The sequence below is a fragment of the Tupaia chinensis genome, unplaced genomic scaffold (assembly GCF_000334495.1).
Source record: "Tupaia chinensis unplaced genomic scaffold, TupChi_1.0 Scaffold000191_1, whole genome shotgun sequence".
NCBI classification, from domain to species: Eukaryota; Metazoa; Chordata; class Mammalia; order Scandentia; family Tupaiidae; genus Tupaia; species Tupaia belangeri.
Window position 1 is genome coordinate 586,180 of NW_006159666.1, and position 7,472 is coordinate 593,651.

Consider the following 7,472-nt stretch of genomic DNA (forward strand, 5'->3'; position numbering starts at 1 on the left):
GGCCAGTGGCAGGAGGGACGGGGGGGGCATTCTTAGGGAATGTGAAACACAGGCACAAAACTATAGAACGCAGGGCTTGGCAAATGTTCGTTGAGAGCGATGGACTGCCACGTGAGACCACGCACACGCCACGTAAGAGAGCAGTTCATTTCACACGCACGTCACTCTCAGTAAGGAAGGCAGTTGTGACATTGCTGGGTAAGAGCAGGAAAGCCCACCACGTGGACATGTGCCACCATTCCACTCGTATTTGCAGGGTAGCGCAAATGTCTGTAAACACGTGTTCTTAAGATAACCCACATCCACAGCAGAAAAGTTTGAAAACAAGAGCGCGTACAGGGACAGAGATAAATGTTACATTCAAAATGGCATCAATGGCTGCACAGTATTTTTTCATATAAATTAGTTTCATGATTTTTAGAAAGTTAATGATTATAAATACACTGTAATTATTTGACCTTAATTAAATACTTAGATCTCCAGAGCTTTCCACGTAGTACTAACAATAGCCCCGCACCTGCATACTGTTACCAGCCTCTGCATCCTTGTGGAGGGAGAAGCCAGTTGAGAGTTTAACCCTAGGATGACGGACTTCTGCGTCCGTGACCTCGACATTCCCGACTTACTCTAGGGCAGCTGATTCCAATGCATGAAGAACTGTAGGACTCATGACATTTTCCCCAGTAGCCCTCCAATGATGCTACGCCAGTTTAGTCTCTCATTAAGTTTATGGCAGTCTGTGAGGGTTCGTTTTTTAATAGGAATTAAAATGAAGAAAAATAGAATTTTGTCCAAAAAAGCCACAAAAATGGTTTATTACTGGATATTTTTCTTTTGTTTGTTTTGAGAGATTTCTGCTTTAGGGTGCATGCACTCACTGGAGAGACAGAGAGACAGAAAGCAAGAAATTACCCAATGTGGGGACGGTCATGCTGCAATCCCTTCTCCTCGATTCTTGTCTTGAGATTTTGGGCATGCAGGAATATGCACCCAGCATGAGTTTCAAACCACCGGGTCTGGTACTAGAACCATGGTCGACTACATGGAAGTTCAGCACCTTAACCACTATACCAACTGCTGGCCCCACTGAATGTTTTCATGTCTGATCAGTAACTTGGTTAGTCATGTTTTATGTATAATTGCCATCATATCCAGATGTAGACACAGATATATGCATAATTACACACACGTCTCTCTGCCCACTGCGGCTGGAACAGGACTTGAAAGAGCTGTTGAACACGGAAATGGCACCTGCTTTATGTCTGAAGTAACACGTGGCCATACAAGGTGCAAAGGACGCCAGGGTGGTACTGAAACCCCATCAAGAAAGACCGGAAGTCAAAGTATCCTGACCCAGCAGAGGCGGTCGTGAACCCAGCGGTGTTTGCATAACCCTGGATTTCTTCTTTCAAAAGGAACCAGCCAATGAAGGCCCCCTGAAGCTCCACCAGCCTCACCTCCCAGACAGGAAAGAGGACATGCCCATCCGTGGAACGCGTCAACGTTGTCTCGTCAGGATAAATGCCCGTGTGGAAGATAGGAGACGGGTAAATGACAACTCCCCACTAACTCTGTAACTTCTACAGGATTCTAATTCGTTATAGAGCACAGTTTATTGTTTAGAAAAAGCTACTTACGGTGGACTATTGTGCTAAAAGCTTCAGCCTCGGGACCAGCACTTGGAGCAATGGTTACATCGCTGGACTCCCACTTAGTCATCCCAGACCCAGTGGCTTGAAACTCACTCGGGCATATGTGGGTGCCCAAAATCCCAAGACAAGAATGTAGGCAAAGGGACTGTGGCATGGCCATACCCCTGGGGATGGTAATTTTCTCACTTTCTGACTCTCTGCCTCGGTCTCCCCAGAGAGTGCATGTGCCCTATAGTAAAAATCTCTCATAAAAAAATTAAAAAAAAAAAAAGAAAAAAGCTTTAACCTTGAGGTCTACTGGAGTTTTGCTCTTAAATGGAGTCATGTTATTCTTCATTAGAAAAAAAAAATCTCACCAATCTGTCAGCAGCTTCTGTAAACTGAGTCGTGACTGGAACAAAAACTAGGAAGCAGTGAGATTTTTCTAAGACCCTGGTGGAGGCCTTTTAAAGTGACCTGAGGAGCCCCCTCGTGGGGTGTGGGTGGGAACGGGGCTGGCGGTAGCCGGAGCACATCTCTGCTGCCAAGTCGTAGCCACCCGGGAAGCGTCCTGTGCTGAGGGAGTCCACTTTGAACTCGGTTTTCTCAAGTTAATCTAAGCCATGTTTTGGTATTATTCGATACTTATCTTCCATTACTTCATTCAGATTTAGCACCAAAGTTGCTCATTAATCAGCGCATTTAAAGACACATAGATAAGAGGTCAGCTGGTGGCCTGGTGGTTAAAGGTGCTGGACTCCCATGTAGCCAAGTGCGGTTCAAGTCCTGGACCTGGAGGCATGCTTTCCTTCTTTCTCTCTCTCTCTATCACTCTCTCACTCTCATTCTGTCTATCTCTGATCAAATTAATACAAATACAATAAAGTTAAAAATAAAATAATTTTTAAAAAGACACATTCATAAGAGAAAGAAGGGAACTAAATCAGTTATAACTGTGGGCTCAGGCAGCTCTGAGGGAAAAGTTAGTGGCAGATACAGACTAAAACTATTAGTAAAAAAGAAATTTAGAGAATGACAATTAATTAATTTTATGTAATTGGAATTTCTGCATCACATTAGAATGGAAAAATTGAGGGTAGACTCCTTAACCACAATGTTAAATATGTTTTACTAAATAATGAATTTCCAAGCTAGAGTCTCCTCTCTGTAGTTCCATGGAAAGTAAGAATGAAAGCATTACAGGAGAACCATACACAATGAACACCACTGCTGTGGGCTAATTGCGGCTTCCCGGCTTCCCGGAAGTGTGGGTGTCAAGGGATTTTCTCAATAAGCAGCCAGCTGAATTATTTGCAGGAGAAAAGAGCAGAGGAGACTGTTAAAATCAGTTACTTTTTCTAAAGTAACGTACGAGTTCCTATACATTGATAGTAACTTATATCCAGAATAATCTACAAATTAAAAAATACATTTTCCCAGATAGAATGACACGTTGTTTATCCAGGGAAATGTGTAAGTGATGCTTAATGAGCCGATGGCTGCAAATCGTCCTCAACCCGACAACGGAAAATAAGCACTTTGTGCATGATTGGCCGTGACGAGGGACTGAGCGATCTCTGACGTTAAATGAGGCCCTCTGATTTTCTGAGAGAGAAAACTGGACACACCTGTGCCCCAAACATTGTGAAAGGAGAGGAATGCATGTCAGCCTCAGTTCCATTATTTCCTCAGAAACTGCAAGGTGTGCTCCGTCAGTGGCAGGAGGGTATCATTCATTGAATTACTCGTACTCAGCGGAGATGGAGTTCGGGACGGGCAGCTTAATGTCGACCTGAGTCAGTTGTCACAGGGTGTCATAGGAAGATGCTATCATTATCCTGAAATAGCTGAAAATCATTCCGGGCGGGGTTTATTGCACATAACTGCACATACCAGGAAGAGTTTCTGCCCTCGCTGCAGACTGGCACGCCAATTACCGGATTGACAGCTTGGATGGTGATCCAAGCAAAATGACTCAGAATCAGCATTCCAGAGCACAAAGCTTTGCTTATTTTATGCATTCAGTGATAACAATGAAAGTGAATTCTGGTCTTAACTTCCTTACTTATTTTCATGTTTGTGAAATGGTTGTTGCATTAGCCCCTCTAAAAGCGTTGGCAAGGGAACCAGCAGTTAGCGTAATGGCTATGTCTCTGGACTCCCACGTAGTCGACCGTGGTTCGTGTCCCGGACCCAGTGGCTTAAAACTCACGCCGGGCGCGTGTGCGTGCGTGCCCAAGATCCCGAGAGGACAATGGAGGAGAAGGGATTGTGGCGTGACCATCCCCCCTGGGGGGTGATTTCTCACTTTCTGTCTCTATGTCTCTCTCTGTCTGGCGAGCGCACACGCCCTACAGTGAAAATCTCTCCAAAAAAAAAGCGTTGGCAATACGTTAACTCATTTCTATCAAGACTGAGGACCGTCTTATTGGAAGGATTTTGTAGGACAGTCTCATAAGATAACCGTTATTTTCTGGATTCTGCATTAAAAATGGACAAAGATTGCAGGCGCACAAGTGCTTCCAAGTAGAAAGAGATGGAAGGCTCCACGTGTGAGATCAAATACTTGCAAACACGCTTGGGAGAACTCCCAGGCAACAACGATACTTAGAAGGTGTATTCTCTGGTGTGCGTCAGATTCTTTCGGACTGTGGAAGGTCTGGGCTCCAAGGAACACCTCGCATGTGCATGTCTTCCAAAGTCCGATGAATAGCAAAGGTCGTTTCCAAACTCCAAATCTAGGTATGAAAGCAGGGTCTGCTCCCCGAGTGGTCAGACAGGTCCCGTCGGACTAGATGACGTATAGACCAGCACTGGTAATCTGCACTGCAGCCAGGCCAGCGGCAGCTCCACCTGCAGCCAAATCCAAGTCCGGCCACCCGTCTCTCGATGGCCACTACTTTAGAGATGTAATGTGGAGACCAGGAGCAGCTTCATTTGGGAACTAGTGACCTGGGAGGATGACGACTAGTGTTCAAGGTCCATCTCCGAAGTCTCAGGCTGAAATAAGGGTTGTGATTTTTGTTTTTTTTGTGTTTTTTTTTTTTAGAGGTTTTTGCTACAGGGCATGTGTACTTGCCAGAAAGACAGAGAAAGATAGAGAGACACAAAGCAAGAAATCACCCTCCAGGAGGGATGGCCACGCTGCAATCCCTTCTCCTCTCAGGATCTTGGGCATGCATGCACACATGCCCGGTGTGAGTTTAAGCCACAAGATCTGGGACTTGAACTGCAGGCGACTACATGGGAGTCCAGTGACGTAGCTATTACACCATCTGCTGGTCCCAAGGATTGCATTTTTTAGAACAATGTTTATCCTTAATGAAGGAAAACGAGGTGTTAATTTTCTCTAGAAGGCATGAATCAGCTGAGTTAGTAAATATAAGGAAGAGTGCTGGGGTCAAGGAAACCGTGAAACGAAACAGCGCACCAGGCGCGGAGGCAGGTCTTCAGAAGGCTTCATTAATCCTTGGGCACACCCGGAGGGAGCTGAGAGGGTCATCAGAACCCTGCCTGGGGGACTCTGGCACTTAGAAAATGCCTCACCAGTCAAGGCGGCCCGGACATGCTTGGGGAGTGCCTGCCACCTGCTCTGACGCCCGGTTCTGCCTCTCACTGCAGTAAGATTGGGGTTTTATTTCACACTTCACACCCAGCACCCCCTTCTACAAATGAGATCACTACAGCGCTCTGGAGGAATCGGGGCTGTAAGAGCCAGTACAGTCTGCTAAAAACGGCACCGAGCGCGTCACGGTCCTCAACGGAATTAGCTGGGATTTGTTTTGTCACTGTTTGCCAGTTTTCGCGCCAACCCCTCTGGTAATGACACTATGCTGCAAGCAAGAGCCAACAGCCGAGACCACGTGGCTTTCAGGGTCTCCCGCGTGCCCAGATTAGCAGCTGGCAGGCAAAGGCTACGTATTCATGGCTTTTTGCAACAGAAGTTCTAGATAAAGGGTCGATGCATCCATTTAACGCAAAAGAATAAGACTCGGAATGACGTAGCGTGCAGCGCGGCGGGGCTGTGTGTGCGCTGGCACTGACAGGGAGGACACACGTCCCGAGACCCCCCCCACACACACACGCACACACACACATGCACACGTACACACACATGTACACACGGGCACGTACACACATGCGCACACGTACACACACACGTACACGCATGCACACGTGTACACACGCACACGTACACACACGTACACGCACACGTACACACATACACACACGGCACTGTGACGTGAGGGGTGTGCTAATTATCTTGATCTAATCCTCTCACATGTGCATATATTGAGCATTTCACTGGACACCATGAATATATACTATATAATTTTGGGGGGGCCAGCAGGTGGTGTGGTGGTTAAGGGCACTGGACACCCACATGGCCGACCACAGTGCGAGTCCTGGACCTGGCGGCTTGCTTTCTTGTTTTCTCACTTTCTCTCTCTCTCCCTCCCTCCTGTTGAATTAAAATAAAGTGAAATAAATCATTCTGGGGTTCTGTATAGCTCAGTAAAGCTGGGGGTGAAGGCAAAACGAGGAGAGATCCCTGCACGTGAGAATGGGAGGCCATCGACCCCGACCACCCAGTACATTTTTAAGGCTACACATTTTGAAGAAGGCCCAGGTCAAGGGAAGACCTCTCCGCTGGTCCGGCTAAGTGCCAGCCTCACACTGGAGCCACGGTTCCCTGACGCGGACCCCGCTCCTGTCCTACTGTTCACGAGGCAGACACTCACGTGTTCCAGTCCAACCTCTTAGGTGAGGACATCAGTGTGGAGTGGAATTAGAACAAACCTGTCCCAAGAGTTGGACGTGGTCACTGTCCACACGCAGCTCGCATCCCGAAGTTCTAACGTGCGCTGAGTAATTAGGGGTACTTATCAATGTGTGCAGCCCCTAAACTTCACTGCTCCTCGAAGAAGCTGCAGTTGGAGATGACCAGGATCTCCCAAGAGACAAACTCTCCTAATGTTCTCCACGTGCGCAGCAACACAGCTGAAGGAGAACCCCAAAGCAAACCAGAAGATAGGTTCTTTGGGAAGCGACAGAGTCACCGGGAAGCAGCTAAGCAAGAGCGTGTTTTGTGGGCAGTTTTCAACGGCAGCTGCTGACCCATCCACCATCAGTTAGGGGGTGAGAGGGGCTCCCGGGTGCCGTCCTGGGCGGGCTGCATGTCCAAGCCCACCGCAATGAGCAGTGACACAGGAGATAGCACCAAAGGAGCACCTGGAAAGACCTCCATGCGCTGGTCTCCTCGTTCCACAGCCTGGATCCCCTCTTCGTGGGACGTTACTAAGCTTCCCAGTGATGGCTGGCCATGTGTCTGGTCTGAAATTGCAACCAGGGGGCTAAAAACCCAAGGCCACAGGCCATAATTCATGCTTCTCACCTCTTCCTTACACTTGACATAGAGAAAGTCCTGTCCCTTGCAGGTGAAGGGGCCAGTCTGACGAAGGTGCTGGCCAAGTAGGAGCGGGTCTCCAAGGCAGGAAGCTGCAGGGCTCCCGGGAGTCTGCCCTGCCATGATAAGCACACGGCCCGCGTGTGTGTGTGTGTGTGTGTGTGCGTGTGTGTGTATAAAAGGGAAATGCATATATTATAAAAGAACTATGGGATTCCAAAAGAGAAACTGCACCAAGATCAACATGCGCTTTAATTCCACTGTCCCTGAGACGCTGCAGCCCTCTGGTGTGCACACAGTTCAGCGTCTCTGCAGAGGAGCTCAGGGGGGCGGCAACACCTCATGCTGCATGTGGATGCCCGTCTGGCTGCGAGCCCCATGCAGGCCTGCCTCATGACGGCCACGGCAGTGCTGCCCCCTGAGGCGCAGGCTAG